At 38.5% G+C, this 20,174-nt stretch overlaps 1 protein-coding gene across 6 annotated transcripts in view; it reads left to right on the top strand.

Moving 5' to 3' along the window:
• CNOT4 (CCR4-NOT transcription complex subunit 4) overlaps positions 1–20,174 on the top strand; it is a 151,485-nt gene that overhangs the window by 41,399 nt on the left and 89,912 nt on the right. The gene's annotated exons all lie outside the window — the stretch shown is intronic.

The following is a 20,174-nucleotide window of genomic DNA, read 5'->3' as shown; positions in this document are numbered from 1 at the left end:
AGATACTCAGCGCATAATTTGATGAACAAATGAAGGTTCTTGGGCATCCCTGGGAGTCGTATTGGGAGTCATACTTGAAACCTCCCACTCTTCCTTTCTTCATCATCTTTTCTGTCTTCATATCAGAATATTTGTCAGACTTGTCCAGTTTTCTCTATCTTCACTGCCATTACACTCCTGATTTCTTTTCTACACCTCTTGCATACCTTCTGTGATCTTCATATGCTTCTTCTTTCTTCACTGCAGGCTCTAATGGTTGGAGCTACTCAGGCCCTTGTCCTGTGTCCATTTATCTTTCTTTGTGACCTTTCTTGGGTAGAAGGCCAATTGAAAAAAAGAATGTGGTCAGGCATAGTGGCTGACGCCTATAATTCCAGCACTTTGGGAGGCAAAGGTGGGAGGATTGCTTGTGGCCAGGAGTTTGAGAACAGCCTGGGCAACATAGCAAGACCCTGTCTCTACAAAAAATAAAACAATTAGCTGGGTGTGGTGGTGTGTGCTAATAGTTCGCACTACTCGAAGGCCAAAGGAGGAGGATCACTTTATCCCAGGAGTTTGAGACTGCAGTGAGCTGTGATTATGCCACTGTACTGCAGCCTGGGTGATAGAGTAAGACTCTGTCTCTTTAAAAAAAAAAAAAAAAAAAGATGAGTAAGATGATAAGTGTGTTATTAGGAGTAAGACAAATGGTTTTAAAGTGTTTGTGATATATGGTGAACTATGCATGTTTGCTTGAAGGAGAATGTAGAAAATATACTGATAGGTTCTCTAAACAAAAGTTCAGGGAAGAAATAGATGTGTAAAATTTGAAGGAAAATGTCTAGTACAGTTGTTCATGGTTTGTTTGAGAGTGGGGAAAATATAATTCTTCTTTGCCTCCAGAGTCTACACATAACATGTCCAGAAAGATTATCTTAGGTAAATATCGTGATCTGTAATACATTTTATTTTTCTAATCTAACAAGTGACCTTAAAATATGTAAAGGAAATGAAAAAGAGTGCTGCATAATTCAGCCAAGGCGCAACTTTTCTACTGGGAGAGCCAAAACGTATACACGTTTTAAGTATGATGTTCACAGATGTGTGTACACCTTTTTGGCACTCCCTGTATGTTCTTGTTGGTCTTGTCTTTATCCTTACCACCCTCATGCTGTTTTCCTCAAATATTCATACATTTTCCAGAAATTTTATATCTTTACATCATAGGACTATTGACTAGAGAAGGCAGACTCAACAGTGATGATGGGGAAATTAGTGGTAACAAAGAATTAGACGTATTTGCAAAGTAAGTGTACACAACTATGTTTAGAACATAGCTGTTGCTTTTTTTTATTAATCAATATTTTTTATTTTGGTATTGTGGGGTACAGTTAAGGGTTAGGTATACAGATATGTTTCATTCAGGCACCCTTGTTGATAAGGGGTGTTTCCCTGACCTCAGACAGATATTTACTACCGTTAATCCCACTTCCCTTCCCCTCACTCTCCCCCCCATAGTTTCCCACAACTGTCAATCCTTTTCTGATGTATTACGATAGATGTTCAAGGTCCACTATATGAGTGAGAACATGTGATACTCAGATCTTTGTTTCTGTGAGAGGTCACTCAGTATTATAGGCTCTAGTTCCATCCAGGTTGCTGCGAAATTCATGATTTTGTTCTTTTTTATGACTGCGTAGTATTCCATCGTGTATATGTACTTTTTTTTTTTATTTGGAGTCTCACTGTGTCACCCAGGCTAGAGTGCTGTGACGCTCTCAGGGCCACCACAGCCTCAACCTGCTGGGCTCAGGTGATCCTTCTGCCTCACCCCTCCAACTAGCTGGAACTACAGGCGCACACTACCATGCCCACCTAATTTTTTTGATATATTATAGAGATGAGCTCTGGTCAAGTTACCCAGGCTGTTCTGGAACCCCTGGGCTCAGGTAATCCTCTCGCCTAGGCCTCCCAAAGTGCTGGAATTAAAGGCTTCAGCCACCGTGCCTGGCATTGATACATTTTTAAATCTGAAAGAACCTGAAATTTGCCTGAGTAAATAGAATGAAGGACATTGAGTGTATAGTACATTTATTAATCATTAATATTTTTCCCTGAACAACAATAGCAGCAGCAGCAGCAGCATTATCATTAATGCCTAGTATTACTATTACATAGTAGGTGCCTAACAGGATTTGCCGTTTTCAAAGGAGGTAAACTTTAGTTTTCTGGAAAACATATAGATGGTGAAAAATAAAAGTAAACATTACTAAAAATGGAAATGCTTAGTACTAGAAATGGAAATATGTAGTCATGGTTTGCTTAATTATATGGTTAGTTCTGAAAAATATATCATTAGGTGATTTCATTGTTTTAGGACATGTAGAGTGCACTTACACAAACCTAGATGATCCAGACTACTATACATCTAGGCTATATGATATAATCTGTTTCTCCTAGGCATATTACCATACTAAATACTGTAGGTGATTGTAACTCAGCGGTATTTGTGTATTATGCATATGTAAACATGGAAAAGAGACAATAAAAATATGGCAGGAAAGACTGAAAAATGATAAACCTTTTTAGAACACTCATCATGAATGGAGCTTGTGGGTCTGGAAGTTGCTCTGAGTGAGTCAGTGAGTGAGTGGTGAGTTAATGTGAAGGCCTAGGACACTACTATAGACTTTATATATAAATACTATACATGTATGCTACTCTACATTTATTTTTTAAATATTTTCTTCAATAATAACCTTAATTTACTATAATTTTTTACTTTGTAAATTTTAATTTTTTAAACTTTTTGACTCTTTTATAATAAAAGCATTCACCTTTAAAGCAAACACATTGTACAGCAAAAATATTTTTATAAACTTCCTCTGTAAACCTTTTGTAATTATTTATTTTTTTTTTAACTTTTTAAATTTTTTTGTTAAAAACTAAGACACACATAATTAGCCTAGGTTTACACAGGGTCAGGATTATCAATCTCACTGTCTTCTACTTCCATATCTTCCTGCCTGAGACTGTTTTACAGTTAACTTTTTTCTATAAATAGGAGTACATTCTAAAATAATGAGAGTATAGTGTAGTAAATACATAAACCAGTAACATAGTCTATTATTATCAGCATTATTATTATCATGTATTATATATTTCAGGCATCTGCTGGGGATCTTGGACTATATCCCCCTTGGATAAGGGAGGAACTACTACTCTATTGAGTAATTATGAATTAGTGATCTCTGCCATAAATAAAATAATGTAGGTCTGTGTTGTGGGCGTGACAGTTAATATGTGTAAGTGCATATCTGATGTGGGTGGAGATTCCAGTCTAAGAGAAATAGAAAAAAAACACTGCACTAAAACAGATATGTGATAGGATTACTTATACATTTGTATAAATTTAAACAAGTGAGTGAAAAAGTGAATTCCGGAAGTTAGTTTATTAAAACCAGAGAGCAGCCGCTTAGGAATTAAATCAGATTTATCAAAAATCTGCTTTAATAGCTCAGTTGTCTTCGAAATCACTTTGATGATTTAGTGCATCCATAACAATCTGATGTATAAAATAGCAGTATGTATACAAAGAAATACTCCAATTCAGACTCTCTTTCAATCCAAATTAGTAAAACTTTAATCTGTATTTGTTATACCTTAGGAAAAGCGTCTTCGTGCAGTAACTTATTTTTTGATTTCTCCAGCTATTTATAACAATACAATTCAAGACATTTATTAACAGTAAATATCAAAACATTGGGCTCTATCAAATAAAACATTTTCTTGAGAATGGTGACAGATTTAAATTTCAGAATCATAAAATATTGATTAACATTTCTTACTGTAGGTGATCATATTATTTAATCCCTTCAAAATACTTTAACTGCAGGAGATTTAACATAATCTTCACATTTTTAGAGTTTTAGAACCAGAAAGGATCTTAGAAGTTTATCTATTACAACTTATTTTACAGAGCAGCTGGGGCTCATAGAAAGTTATGATTTGACCAGTTTCTCAAAATTAGTTATTGTAAGAATCAGGATTATAACCTGTATCCGCTATTTATACCTTATTTTCTGACCCTTTCTAATTTGAGTTTAATTAAAATATAGAATGTACTCAATATTTGCATGTTTGTTAGTAAGGCAATCTGGTGAACCTATAATGAGCAAATGTGTTTTAGTTGTGAGTCAGAGTTAAGCTTCCTATGAGAGAAGGCATCTTCATGACATGTGGTTGATAAATAGTTCAATTCTTTCATCTTTTTTTTTTTCCTCTCTAGTACTCATCTCTATTGCAGATGGGAAGACTGAAAAATAGACCTGTTATACTAAACTAAAATAGGGAGATTGGATGGAAGCAAATAGGGTCAAGCTTGAATATTTTAATTATATTTTATAACTTCCCAAGCTGATTCTGATGTTTCAGTACAGTCATTGGAAACCAAACGAACTTAAAAGCAGTAATTTTTTTTTTTTTAGACACTCCAAATTCCACCAAATTTGGCAGTATTATAAAGTTATAGAATTATTTGTTAGTCTTCTAATCTACACTTTCACAGTCTTTTTTTTCCATGTTTTTCTATTTTTAAAATGTTCCTAATTTTTTCTTTTTTCTTCTTCAATGAGCATTATTTGCTTAGTAATTTTTTTTTTGTAAAGGAACTTAAACTGTAAAGTGAATATACTCAAGGCAGATTCTTTTAATAAATCTCTGAAATGTCACTGATCTTAACCTTATTGTTTAGAGAGTAGAATTTGCTGAAGCTATAACAAATATTGATATCATATCTTGGTAAGAAAAGATTGAAAGTTAATTTTTTTGTTGAATGGGGGATCTTACTCTCTTGCTCAGGCTGGAGTACAGTGGCACAATCATGGCTCACTGCAGCCTTGACCTCCTGGACTTATGTGATCCTTCCATCTCAGCCTCCCATGTAGCTGGGAAAACAGGTGTGTGCCACCACACTTGGCTTACTTTTTAAGTTTTTTGTAGAGACGAGGTCCTGCTATTTGCCTAGGTTGGTCTTGACTCCTGGGCTCAAGCAATCCTTCTGCCTTGGCCTCCCAAATCTCTGGGACTAGGAGCATGAGCCACCACATCTGGCCAAAAGTTAATTTTTAATACTTCATTATAGTTCCTCTGTTTGTTTTTTCCAAAGATTTTGTAGGCAAATCAAGGATGGGCCATGGTCTAAGATGGAGAAAGTCAGGTGATGATATTTATTCTTGTAGCTATGCATCATTGTGTAACCTCTGTTGAGTGTACGCAGTTTGTTAGAAACAACCTTTCAAAGCGTATCTTATGAATATTTGATAAAAGCAGTTGACAAATTATGAACATTAGCAGAACCATTTATTCTGATAAAGACCTTCAACACTGTTAATTTCTTTTTATACACTAGCCTTTATTATTTTAAATTTTAAATTTTAAATGTTTATCTAGTCCAGTAGGGGATTAGATGGTCACATGGGAGGTGAGAGAGGATCTATAAAAATAAATTTTCTTTCTTGTTTTTTGAGTTGGAGTCTCACTCTGTCAACCTGCTAGTCTTCGGCAATCCTGCCACAGCAGCCTTCCAAGTAGCCGGAACTATGGGCATGCACTACCATGCCTGGCTAACTTTTGATTTACTGTAGAGGTGAGGTTTCGCCATGTTTCTTGGGCTGGTCTCGAGCCCGTGGGCTCAGGCAGTCCACTCACCTCGTCCTCCCAAAGTGCTGGAATAACAGACTGAGCCACCGAGCCTGGCCAAAAAGAAATTTTATTTATTTATTTACTTATTTGTTTTTGAGCTGGAGTCTCACTCTGTCACCCAGGCTGATGGGCAGTGGCACGCTCCCGGCCACTGCAGCCTTGACTTTCTGGACTCAGGCAATCTTCCCCACCCCTCCAGCCTTCCAAGTAGCTGGAACTACAGGCACATACCACCATGTCCAGCTAATTTTTTGATTTATTGTAGAGATGAGGTCTTGCCAAGTTGCCTAGGCCAGTCTCGTACCCGTGGACTCAGGCAATCCTCTCATCTCGGCCTCTCAAAGTGCTGGGATTATAGACGTGAGCCACCACGCCTGGCCTTATTTCTTAAAAATATCTAAGAACTGCTATATTGGACTGTCCAGTAAAATTTGCTGATTGGCACATAACCACCTAGAATTCTGAGGTAACTTTCTGTCTTCACAGTTCTTTGTAGAACGTTATCTAAATCAGGGGCCAGCAAACTGCGGCAGTCCTGTTCATGGACTGTTTTTGTAAGGTCCATGAGCTGAAAATGATTCTTACATTTTTACATAATTGTAAGAACAAAACAAAGAATATGGAACAGTGATTGTATGTGTCCCACAGAGTCTAAAATACCTATAATCTGGCCCTTAAAGAAAAACAAAAATTGCTGAATCCTGATTAAAATCATGGAGAAAGCTCTGCATGGTTGTTACCTAGGACCATTTGGAGCCATTTAGTTACAGGCATACCTTGTTTTGTTGTGCACTGCTTCATTGAGCTTCACAGATAACCGTGTTTTTACAAATTAGGAGGTTTGTAGCCACCCTATGTTGAGCAAATCTGTGCCATTTTCTCAACAGCATATGCTCATTTTATGTCTCTGTCACATTTTGGGGATTCTTGCAATATTTCAAACTTTTTCATTATTATTATATCTGTTATGGTGATCTGTGATCAGTTATTTGTGGTATTGCTATTATAATTGTTCTGGGATTCCATGAACCATGCCTAAATAAGATGACAAACTTAATCCATATAATTTGTGTTTTCTAACTGCTCTACTGACTGGCTGTTCCTGTCTCTCTCTTTCTACTTGGGCCTCCCTACTCCCCCAGAAACAATACTGAAATTAAGCCATTTAATAACTGTAAGGTGGCCTCTAAGTATTCAAATGAAAGAAAGAATCACTATGTCTCTCACTTTAAATCAAAAGCTAGAAATGACAAAGCTTAGTGAGGAAGGCATGTCGAAAGCTTAGATAGTCCGAAAGCTAAGCCTGTTGTGCCAGACAGCCAGGTTTGAATGCAAAGGAAAAGTTCTTGAAAGAAATTGAAAGTGCTACTTCAGTAAACACGCAAATAATAAGAAAGTAAAAATCTTACGTTTGATTTGGAGAAAGCTTGAGTGGTCTGGATAGAAGATCAAATCGGCCACATTTCCTTAAGCCAAAGCCTAATTCAGAGTAAGGACTAACTTGAATTTTGTGAAGGCTGAGAGAGATATGAAGCTGCAGAAAAAAAATTTGAAGCCAGCAGAGGTTGATTCATGAGACTCACAGGAAGGAGCCATTTCCATAAAATAAAAGTGCCAGGTGAGGCTGCAAGTGCTGATTTAAAATGAAAGACTTAAAATATTTTTTGTAAGTGTTGCTATTTTGTCATTGCGAATTGTATCACAGTGAAATTATATAATTTATCTCTGGATATGGAAAAAATAAACATTAATAGAGTTTTAAGTCACAGTGAAAACAGATGAAGTATTAATATGTGAAATAGTATTAGAAGTATGGAAACACTCTTGAAACTGAGAATTCTTTGGAAAAATTAAGAAAGTAGAATGGGTATCAAAATCCTACTAATTTATTATCCTTAGAGTTTGAATAGACTGAGCTTGTAATAATGACATTTCAGTGAGTTGTTCAAAGGAAGTAATACTATCTTAGGGTATATCCCTTGCAAAATGAAGTACCAGGTATCGTAGGGAACACTTCTTTCCACAAAGCATGTCTTGGTGTCACTTTCCAAAATACAATTTTGACTTCGCTAGACCATAAAATTAAACTTAAAATGGCATTTTTTTCCCCTTCTGTTTCTCTTTCCTTTTGTCTCCTTTCTCTTTTTTTGTCTTTTCCACTTTATATTATTGAAGAACTATTTGTTTGTTTGAGTCAGGGTCTGGTCTCCCTCTGTCACCCAGACTGAAATGCAGTAGCACCATCACAGCTCACCACAGCCTTGATGTCCTGGGCTCAGCCTCCTGAGTAGCTGGGATTACAAGCACATACCACCATATTCGGCTAATTTTTTATTTTTTTGAGTTGGAATCTCACTCTGTCACCCAGACTGGAGTACAGTGACACTCACGTTCACCCTAGAGTCAATCTGCTGGGCTCCAGGGATCCTTCTGCCTCAGCCTTCCAAGTAGCTGGAACTACAGATGCATGCTACCACGCCCAGCTGATTATTTTTATTTTTATTTATTATAGAGACGAGGTCTTGCCAAGTTGCCCGAGCTGGTCTTGAACCCATGGGCTCAGGCAGTCCACTTGCCTCCACTTCCCAAAGTGCTGGGATTACAGGCTGAGCCACCAAACCCAGCCTATTTTTTTTCTTAGAGACTAGTTCTTGCTATGTTGTCCAGGCTGGTCTTGAACTCTCGGGCTCAAGCAATCCACCTACCTTGGCCTCTCAAAGTGCTGGATTGCAAGCATGAGCCACCACATCCTACCAAAAACAATTTATATAAAGTAAAATACTAACTTTTTACATATGTATGCACCCTTATTTTCTCCAACACAGTTGCTTTTATTTCTCTCTGAAATATTTTGTGATTTAATACAGACGTATTTCACATCTCACTAAATTTGTTCCTAGATTTTTTTTTTTTTTTTAACTTGATGCTATTGTAAATATTATTGCGGTTTAGATTGTCTTCATTGTATGTTACTAGTTAGAAATACAGTGGATTCTCGGACACAGTGGCTCAAGCTTGTAATTCCAGTACTTTGGGAGGCCGAGGTGAGAGGATTGCCTGAGCCCACAGGTTCAGGACCAGCCTGGACAACTTGGTGAGACCTCATCTTTACAATAAATCAAAAAATTAGCAGGGCATGGTGGCGCATGCCTGTAGTTTCAGCTACTTGGAAGCTGAGACAGAGGATTTCCTGAGCCCAGCAGGTCGAGGCTGCAGTGGCTGGGAGCATGCTACTGCACCCTAGCCTGGGCAACAGAGTGAGACTCCAACTCCAAAAAAAAAGAAAAGAAAAAGAAATACAGTGAATTTTTTGTATATTAGTTTTCTATTCATTTGGATTTTCTGTATACAAAATTATGTCATCTACAAATAAAGACTAGTGTTACTTATTTTCCAATCTTACATAGTAGTCCCCCTTCTCCACAGGGAAGATGCTCCAAGACCCTCAGTGGATCCCTGACCCTGTAGATAGTTCTGACTCCTGTATAGACAGGTGACTTTCTGTATCCTCAGATTCAGCCAGCCTTGGATCAAAATTTTCAAGAGTGGCGAGGCTAATAATACTCCAATAAAAAATAATACAAGTGGGCAGCTCCTTTATTACTGTTCTGCCCACTGTTCTCTTGTAGCATACTCACCTGGTTTTCTACCCTAAAACAATACCAAAAAAAATACAGTTAATGTTAACTATTTGCATAGCACTTATGTTAATTTAGATATTATAAGTGATCTAGAGATGATTTAATGTACATGGGAGAGTGTGCTTAGGTTATTGGAATCACCATGCCTATTTATTTATTTACTTATTTATTTACTTACTTATTTGAGTTGGTGTCTCAGGCTGGAGTGCAGTGGCACACTCACAGCCACCACAACTTTGACCTGCTGGGCTCAGGTAATCCTTCCACCTTAACCTTCCAAGTAGCTGGAACTATAGGCATGCACCACCATGCCCAGCTAATTTTTGAGTTAATGTAGAGATGAGTCTCACCAAATTACCATGGCTGGCCTCAAACCCTTGGGCTCCAGCAGTCCTCTTGCCTCAGCCTCCCAAAGTTCTGGGATTACAGTCATGAGCCACTGTGCCAGGCTTATACCATTTTATGTAATGGACTTGAGTGTCCTTGGATTTGAGTAGCCACAGGGAGTTGGGGGGATTCCTGGAACCAGTCCTCCAAGGATACTGAGGAATGACTGTGATACCATGTTATACCACAGCATGTAAAAGTAAATGCTGAGATGGGAGTGAATCCATTTGCCTAATATCATAGTAAAATGATTTTCTTGGGGAATTTAAGAGAAACATGTTTGGAAGAGGTCCAGGACTTAATGCTCAAATTTGTGAGGTTTTCATGTTGGTTTACAGCAGAGCAGTGGTTAGTAAACTCTGTCTTATTGACCATATCATCTGTAGTGCTTGTTTTTGTGAGATCTGAAGGAATGGTTTTTATATTTTTAAATACTAAAATATCAAAACTTAATGGGTTAACATTCTCCATTGGAAACAGCAGTGAAGTAGTTGTGCGTGGTTCAAAGGATTTTGTGTGTGTGTTTGTGTTGGAATCTCACTGTGTCGCTCAAGCTGGAGGCAGTGACATGCTCACAGCCACCACAGCCTCAACCTGCTGGACTCAGGCGATCTTTCCAAGTAGCTGGAACTACAGGCACGTGCTACCACACCTGGCTAATTTTTTTATTTTATTGTAGAGATGAGGTCTCGCCAAGTTGCCCAGGCGGGTCTCGAACCCGTGGGCTCAGGTAATCCACTCACCTCAGCCTCCCAAAACACGAGATTACAGGCTGAGCCACCGAGCCCAGCAATTTATGAACTTCTTTATGGCTGCAAAATATTCCATCATGTGAACGTATCACATTTTCTTTATCCAGTCCACTTTTGATGGACAGCATGGTTGGTTCCATGTTTTTGCTATTGTGAATAATGCTGCAGTAAACATGCATGTGCAGGATTCTTTTTTTTTTTTTTAAGTTCTAGTCTCTGTGGCCCAGGCTGGAGTGCAGTGGCATGCTCACGGTCACCGCAGCCTTGACCTGCTGGGCTCAGGTGATCCTTCCGCCTCAGTTTTCCAAATAGCTGAAAGTACAGGCATGTACCACCACAGCTGGCTAATTTTTTGATTTGTTGTAGAGATGAGGTCTTATCAAGTTGCCCAGGTGGGTCTCAAACTCGCAGGCTCAGGCAATCCACTCACCTCGGCCTCCCAAAGTGCTGGGATTACAGGCTGAGCCACTGAGCCCGGCCTGATTTTTAGATCTTTTAGAATTTACCATGCTGTTTTCCATAGAGGTTGTACTAGTTTACATTCCCACCAACAGTGTAGAAGTATTCCCTTTTCCCTACAACCTTTCCAGCATCTGTTGTTTAATCACTCTTTTATACCTCTCCTCCGTCCCTCTTGTACAATTGTGAGAGCTTGTAATTTGCTGTACGTGTCTGTGGTACATTGTTGAACAAAATAGGCACAGTCTTTGTACTCAAAGGATTCAGAGTCTAATATTCTTTAAAAAATTACTTTTAGGCTGGGTGTGGTTGCTTACACCTGTAATCTCAGTATTTTGGGGGAGACCAAGGCAGAAGGATTACTTGAGGCCAGATGTTTGAGGTCATCAGCCTGGGCAACGTAGCAAGACACTATATCTATAAAAAGAATTTTTTAAAAGTTAACCAGGCATGATTGTGGTCACTTATAGTCCCAGCTACTGGGAAGGCAGAGAGGGAATGATCACTTGAGCCCAGTTTGAGGTTACAGTGAGCTATGATTACACTGCTGCACTGCAGCCTGGGCAACAGATTGAGATCCAGTCTCAATTTTTAAAAAGTTATTAAAAAATTAATTTACTGTTATAGAAGAAATGTATTAGTAGTCACTTTGCAAAATATACAGTTCAATTTTCTAATTTTTGGCGTTCCCTTCCTTGTTTTTTGAAAGGTAATCACTATTATCATTTTGTATGTCATATTTTTCCATAGTTTTGCATATAACATTTCTTTTTTAGTGTAAAAACTGTTATACAGTACCTGAAAATTAGGCTTTTGTGTATGTGTGCACAGATCTTACTCTTGACCTGCATTATTTCATTCTATCTATACACAGTAATTTAACCATTCCTATTAGTGGACATTTGGAGTTCTAGTTTTTTTGCTCTTATAGACAGTGCTATGACTACATGGTTCCTCGTGCATATATACAACTATTTCTCTAAGGAATATAAGGAAATGAAATTAGTAAGTTTTAAAGGTTTATGTGGTTACCCTTGAAATTTTACCATTCATGTTTCTCTGTTTGTTTTTGAGTTGGGGTCTCATTGTATTACCCAGGCAGGAGTGCAGTAACATGATCATTGCTCACTGCAGCCTTGACCTTCTGGGCTCAGGCAGTCCTTCCACCTCAGCCTCCCGAGTAGATGGGACTACATACAGACTTGCACCATCATGCCTGACTGTTTGTACGGATAGTGTCTCATTGTGTTGCCCAGGCTGACCTTGAACATCTGGGGTCAAGCAATCCTCCTGCCTTGGTGTCCCAAAGTGCTGGGATTACAGATGTGAGTTACCACAACTGCCTCCTGTTGCTCTTAAAGTTGGACCCCAGAGCAGTTTGTATTATCCGGCTAATGTTTTTGATTTATTGTAGAGATAAGGTCTAGCCAATTGCCTGGGCTGTTCTCATACCTGTGAACTCAGGCAATCCTCTCACCTAGGCCTCCCAAAGTGCTGGGATTATAGGCGGGAGTCACTGTGCCCAGCCTTGAGCATTTTATATTATATCACTCCCCTCCCAATTGACATGTTGTTATTGTCTAGTATTTTATTTTATTTTTTATTTTTTGAGTTGGAGTCTCACTCTGTTGCCCAGACTGGAGTGCAGTGGCCGCTCCTGGCCACCGCAGCCTCGACCTGCTGGGCTCCGGCGATCCGTCCACCTCAGCCTTCCAAGTAGCCGAAACTACAGGTGTGCGCTACCACGCCGGCTGATTTTTTGATTTATTGTAGAGATGAGGTCTCGCTGCCCAGGCAGGTCTCGAACCTGCAGGCTCAGGCAATCCGCTCACCTCAGCCTCCTTATTATTCTTTTTTTTTTTTTTTTAAGTTGGGATCTCTGTTGCCCACACTGGTGCAGTTGGCACTATCATAGCTCACTGCATCACTACAGCCTTGACCTTCTGGACTCAGGCAATCCTTCTACCTCAGCCTCCTGAGTAGCTGGGAGTCACCATGCCTGTCTAATTTTTAAATTTATTTTTATTTTTTTTATTTAGTACAGGTGAGGTCTCCCTATGTTGCCTAGGCTGGCCTCGAATTTTGTACTCAAGCGATTCTTCCATCTCAGCCTTCTGGATTACAGATGTGTGTATTATGCCCAGCTTTTTTTTTGTTTAAAGAGACAGGTTTTTGCTATATTGCCCAGGCTAGTCTTGTCCTCCTGGCCTCAAGTACTTCTCCCACTGCAGCCTTTCAGAGTCCTGGGATTATAGGCATAAGCCACCATCCCCAGCCTACCTGGCTGTTTTTCGCTTTTTATCCTGAAAGTTTTTTGGTTTATTTTTATTTATTTATTTTTTTGATCAGAGTTTCACTCAGTCGCCCAGGCGGGAGTACTGTTGCACATTTATGGCCACTGCAGCCTCAAACCTGCTGGGCTCAGATAATCCTTCCACCTCAGCCTTCCAAATAGCTGGAACTATAAGCCTGCATCACCGCACCTGGGTAAATTTTTTATTTATTATAGAAATGAGATCTCACCAGGTTGCCCAGGCTGATCTCGAACCCTTGAGTTCAGGCAGTCCTCTTGCCTCCGCCTCCCACAGTGCTGGGATTACAGGTGTGAGCCACGGCACCCAGCTTCCATCCTTCGGTTTCTATACTACTGACATTTTATTCTTTGGGATTTATCATTTTACCTCTCTGTACTCTTTGCTGAAATCATGAAGTCTGTAAATATTTCAGAATGTATCTCCTAGAGAAGAGTTTTCTATAAACACAATACTATCATTCCTAACTAAATTAACAATAATTCCTTAATATCATTTAATACCTAGTCCATGTCAAAATCTTCTTGATTATCTAAAAAATGCCCTTTCATGATTTTACTCTCATTTTGGGGGATTATTGTTTCCTAGTCTCAATTATATTATTGACAGTAATTTTCTCTCAGTATTTTAAAGATATATCACTACTTACTGGTTTTGTTGCTGTTGAGATAGCTGATGTTATTCTAACTATTATTCCAGGGTGAATGTTACTTTATTTATTTATGGCTTCTTTTAGGATTTTTGTTGTCTTTAGTATCAATTTACTATTTTGTGTCTGGGTGTGAGTTTGTTGATAAAATGTGGGTATGTTGTACTTTCTGGGTCTGTGGATTGTTTTTGACCAATTCTGGGAAATATGCAGCTATTATCTTTTTCTTTGAAAAAAGTAAGAAATATACATCCAGCAACATATATATTTTAATTAGAAAGCAGACATCTTTGTAGCCTCTTCCCAGGTTGGAAGTAAAATATTTTGGGCACTTCACAATACCCCTGCCCTATACACGCCTTACCATTTGTAACCCTCTTCCTTTCTTTAATGGGAATCACCATCCTGACTTTTCGTTTTGTTTTGTTTTTTGAGTTGGAGTCTCACTTTGTCGCCCAGACTGGAATGCAGTGGCATGCTCCTGGCCACTGCATCCTCAACCTGCTAGGCTCTGGTGATCCTTCTGCCTCAGCCTTCCAAGTAGTGGGAACTACAGGTGTGTGCTACCACAGCCAGCTAATTTTTGATTTATTGTAGAGATGTGGGTTCAGGCAATTAACTTACCTAGCCTCCCAAAGTGCTGGGATTGCAGGCTGAGCCACCGAGTCCACCCCTGACTTTCATCACCTTTGTACATTCCCTAAAATAAAATTTTCTTTTGTTTGTTGAAATTTATATGACAAAGATTCCTTTTTTTTTTTTTTTTGAGTTGAAGTCTCACTGTGTTGCCTAGGCTGGAGTACAGTGGCACGCTCATGGCCACCGCAGCCTCGACCTGCTGGGCGCAGGCAATCCTTCCACCTCAGCCTTCCAAGTAGCTGGAACTACAGGCACATGCCACTATGCCCGGCTAGTTTTTTTAGTTATTGTAGAGACGAGATCTCACTAAGTTTTCCAGACTGGTCCTGAACCCCTGGACTCAAGCAGTCCTCTTTCCTCAGCCTCCCAAAGTGCTGTGATTATAGACTTGAGCCACTGTGCCCAATCCAATGAAGATTCTTTGTCTTACTTTGTTTGCTCAAATTATGTTTGTGAGATTTGTCTTTGTTGTTGAGCTGTAGTTCTTCATTTTATTTTATTTTATTTTATTTTTTGAGTTGGAGTCTCATTCTGTCACCCAGACTGGAGTGCAGTGGCCGCTTCCGGCCACCGCAGCCTCGACCTGCTGGGCTCTGGCGATCCTTCCGCCTCAGCCTTCCGAGTAGCCGGAATTACAGGCATGCACCACCATGCCCGGCTGATTTTTTGATTTATTGTAGAGATGAGGTCTCGCTGCCCAGGTAGGTCTTGAACCCGCGGGTTCAGGCAATTCACTCACCTCAGCCTCCCAAAGGCGCGGGATTAGAGGCTGAGCCACCGAGCCCGGCAGTTCTTTATTTTATACAGCCATTATTCTAATACTGTTTTCCCTAACTCTCCTGTTTTTTGTTTGTTTGTTTGTTTGTTTTGAGTTGGAGTCTCAGTCTGTTACCCAGACTGTAGGACAGTGGCACGCTCCTGGCCACCACAGCCTTGACTGGCTGGGCTCAGGCGATCGTTCTGCCTCAGCCTTCCAGGTAGCTGGAACTACAGGCATGCTCGACCATACCTGGCTAATTTTTTGATTTATTGTAAAGATGAGGGCTCACCAAGTCACCCAGACTGGTCTCGAACCTGCGGATTCAGGCAATCCTCTCACCTTGGCCTCCCAAAGTGCTGGGATTATAGGCATGAGCCACGATGCCCAGCTCTCTTCTGTTCTAATACTGCCATTATGTGCATTTTGATGCACTTAATGATGTTTCACATTTCTCTGATGCTGTCCTTTTTTTCCCTTATTCTTCGTATTACATAGTCACTATCAGTCTGTCTTCAAGTTTGCCTTTCCAACCTCAGAATTTTTGTTTGGTTCTTTTTGACAGTGTCTGTTTCTTTATTGATGTTGTTGTTGTGAGACTGTCATATACTTTACTTTAATTATGGTATCCTATACTTATTTGAACGAATTTATACTGACTTTTGTACAGTCTATGTTAGGTCCAACATCTGGCTGCTCTTGCAGGTAGTGTCTGTTGCCTTCATTTTTTATATGGGTTATATGTACCTGTTTCTTTGCATGGCTTATAATTTTATGTTGAAAAGTAAACACTTTATATAATATTATAGCTGCTCTGGGTACTGAGTCTTCTCTTCTCCCCCCTCCCACAGCTGCTTCCAGGGTTTGTTATAGTTATTTGTTGCTTATTTGTTTAGTGACTGGGTGGATTATTTTAGTGAAGTCTATTTCCCTCTTACAGTGTTAAGCCTCTGGTGTTGCTTCTTAGGATGCAGACTTGCCCACATGCATCCTGGGATGGTATTCTTTGCCCAAGCTCTTTTCTATTTCTTTCCCTGACCATACTCAGCTTTTTAACTCCTAATATCTGACTGACTGCTCTGTTGTTTTCTTTTGTGAGTTGGAGCCTCACTCTGTTGCCCAGGCTGGAGTGCAGTAGCACATTCACGGCCACTGCAGCCTCGACCTAATGGGCTTAGGCAATCCTTTCACTTCAGCCTTCCAAGTAGCTGGAACTACAAGTGCACGTTACCACACCTGGCTTATTTTTTTATTTATTGTAGAGACAAAGTCTCGCCAAGTTGCCCAGGCTGGTCTCAAACTCCTGGAGCTCAGGCAGTCCTCTCGCTTTGGCTTTCCAAAGTGCTGGGATTACAGGCTGAGCCACCACACCATCTCTGTTTTTTTCAACAATACCCTAGGACATAAATTGCTTCTCAGCCAAATCCGAACAAATCTTATGGTCAGTGCCTGTAGTTTGTTCAGACCCCAGGAGGTCTCATCCTGGCTAGTCTTATTACCTGGTTCTCACCTGCAAGCTAGTTGGTGTACAAATTTAGACTATATCTTGACTCTCTTCCCAAATTGACTCTCACTTCAACTTTCTTAGGTTTGACATTACCTTTAGGCTTGAACTTCACACTGACAAATGAAGTCAGTTCTTTTGAGTACATGTTATATTTATGGGATGACTTATATGCTTTTAATTTCCATCTTAAGGGAAAATACAAATATTTTACTAAATTAGATAACAAGGTGAGAAGTAGAAAGTAGTCCTATATAGATGATTTTTCTTTATAACTAGTTTTTTATGAGAGAGACTTAAAATTTCTTAGGTAGACATTTTTTTAAAACATAAATAAGCTCTTCTGGCTTCTTAAAGGTAATATAGACAGTCCTGAGTTCTATAGTATATGTATATTCATGGTATATGTATATCAGTGCTTTGATATTTAATTTAAAAAGAACTATATTTATAGTCACATACCTTGCTTTTTCACTTAGCAAACTGTCTAAAGCTACTGTTCAGTCTGTTTTTGTCTTTGTGTAGTTTATATAAATGACATGCTTTGTGAAATATGTACCTAATACTGAAACAATGGACAACTTTAGAGTGCTGTTTCTTACTTTTGAAGAAGGCTGTCAGTTACAGCTGACATGTAACAAGTAACCTCATCCTTCCTTTTACTTAGTCATCAAGTATGTGAGCGCTCACTATTTACCAGCATCTACATTGAAGCTGCTTGGTGCATCATTGTCATGTGATGCCCAGGCCACTTCTGCTTGTCTGAAACTTTAATTCTAGTGAGGATTTACTAATTATTAACTAAAGAAAATTTCCTATTTATATAACATTGATTAAGTAAACCACAAAGCGTGTGATATTGTACTTATATTACAGGTTTTTAAAAACTTATAGTTTATAGTTCTACATATATATTGAATTGCATATGGTTTTTATAGACACTTTTAAGATGTTATATTAGATACCAGAGTGTATGTGTGTATTTCATATCTATAAATAGCTTTCAATTATGTTTAATTACAGTATGTATATATAACTTTGGTTGCATGGCATATTTAAGAGTGTAATTTCTGTTTATATTTAGTGGAGTTGCATCATATAGATTGGCAGAAAATTAAAGGATTAATTAATTTAAATAGGGCAATCAAATAACATTAAAAATTTTGCAGAAGTACTATATATTATATACTGTATTTAGGCGTATATAGTGTATTTCTTTAAATATTTTTTTAATTGGTTGGATTTTCTTTTTCTTCTTTAAAAATTTTTTATTTTAAAGATGTAGGTTATTCAGGATTAGGTATACAAATGTTCATTATGCAGGTACCCTTGTTGATGAGGTATACGCTCCGCCGCTCCCCAGTAGTCTCTCACTACTGCCAATCCCTTTCTTATAGTATTACAATACTTGTTCAAGATCTGATTATGAGTGAGAGCATGTGATATGCAGTTCTTTGTTTCGGTGATAGATCACTCAGTATTATAGCCTCTAAGTCCATCCAAGTTGCTGTGAAGTTCGTTATTTTGTCCTTCTTTATGGCTGCATAATATTCCATTGTGTATATGTACCACATTTAAAAAATCCGGTCCTCTTTCAATGCGCAGCACTGTTGGTTTCATGTTTTTGCTATTGTGAATAATGCTGCAATAAACATGCATGTGCAGGTATCTTTTTTGTAGAATGATTTGAGTTCCTCCGGGTATATTCCCAGAAGGGGAGTGCAGGATCATGTGGAAGTTCGATATTTAGATCTTTTAGGAATCGCCACACTGTTTTCCACAGAGATTTTACTAGTTCACATTCCCACCAACAGTGTAGAAGTGTTCCCTTCTCCCCACATCCTCTTCAGCATCTGTTGTTTTTGAGTTATTTTGGCCATCCTGACTAGAGTTAGGTGGTCCCTCAGTGCGGTTTTAATTTACATTTCTTTGATGACTAGTGAGGCTGAGCATTTTTTCATGTATTTGCTGGCTGCTCATATGTGTTCTTTTGATAAGTGTCTCTTCATCTCTGTTGCCCACTTTGTAATGAGGCTGTTTTAAAATCTTTTATTGTGATAAAATATCTGTAATATAAAAATTTACCGTTCCAGTCATTTTTAAATGTACTGTTTGTTGGTGTTAAGTACATTTATAATGTTGTATAACCATCATTACCGTCTGTTTCTAGAAATTTTTCACCATCCCAAACAGAAACTGTACCATTACCTAACAAATCTGCCATTCTCTCTCTCCCAAGCTCCTGGAACCTTTTTTTCTACATTCTGTCTCTGAATTTGTCTATTCTAGAAAACTCATAAAAATGAAATCATAAAATTTTTGTGTGTCTGGCTTATTTCACTTAGCTTAATATTTTCAGGGCTTATTCATGTTGTATCATGTATCAGAATTTCATTCCTTTTATAGTCAAATAATATTCCATCATATGGATATACCATACTTTGTTTATCCATGTATTAACAGACACTTGGATTATTCCTGTCAGTTGGCTATTTTGAATAATGCTGCTGTGAACATTGATGTACAAGAATCTATTCTAGTTCTTGTCTTCAAATCTCTGGATCTACACCCAGAATATACAGAATTGCTGCATAATAGACTAATTCTAAGTTTAACTTTGAGTAACTACCAAAGTATTTTCTACAGTGGCTGTACTACTTTACATTCTATTGTATTTTTATACATATCTTTTAAACAGGGCCCTAAACATAAAATTATGTTTACTTTATAAGTGATACGGAATTTCTGAGCATATGATTTTTATTTTGTTTACTTTTTACATGATGTGTGAGATTATTTATGCATGTCAGAGTTTATACTGTTGTATTAGTTGCAGGTGATATAGAAAACAAGAACTCAGGTAATGAGATAAAAGTGTGTTAAATTTAATTTTTTCAACAAGTGATGTCATTTTAATTTTTGGACATTTACACTCCTTCTCACTCCACACCCAAGCCACCCAGGCATTGCAGCCTTGACCTGCTGTGCTCAGGTGATTCTTCTGCTTCAGCCTTCCAAGAAGCTGGAACTACAGGAATGCACCGTCAAGCTCGGCTAATTTTTCTTGATTTATGGTAGAGATGAGATCTCACCAAGTTGCCCGGGCTGGTCTGGAATCCATGGACTCACGCAGCCCTCTCACCTCCACCACCCAAAGTGCTGGGATTATAGGCATGAGCCACCGCGCCTAGCCGTCTTTTTCATTTAAAAAGACTTTTATTTCTATGTCTTCTACTTTTATAAATCTTACTGTTTCAACTCATTCTGTCTTTATTTTAATGTTAGTTAGCTGACTTATGAAATAAAGTTACTCTGTAAGTGAAAATATGGGCTAGGATATTTTGGAAGCTAGAGAGGATTTATTTCAAAAGTTATTTTAAAAACTTGGAGAG

Source organism: Carlito syrichta, unplaced genomic scaffold (genome assembly GCF_000164805.1).
Source record: "Carlito syrichta isolate Samal-C Ts95f unplaced genomic scaffold, Tarsius_syrichta-2.0.1 Scaffold288411, whole genome shotgun sequence".
Lineage (NCBI taxonomy): Eukaryota > Metazoa > Chordata > Mammalia > Primates > Tarsiidae > Carlito > Carlito syrichta.
The sequence above is the reverse complement of the archived record's forward strand: the minus strand, read 5'-3'. Positions and strand labels throughout refer to the sequence as shown.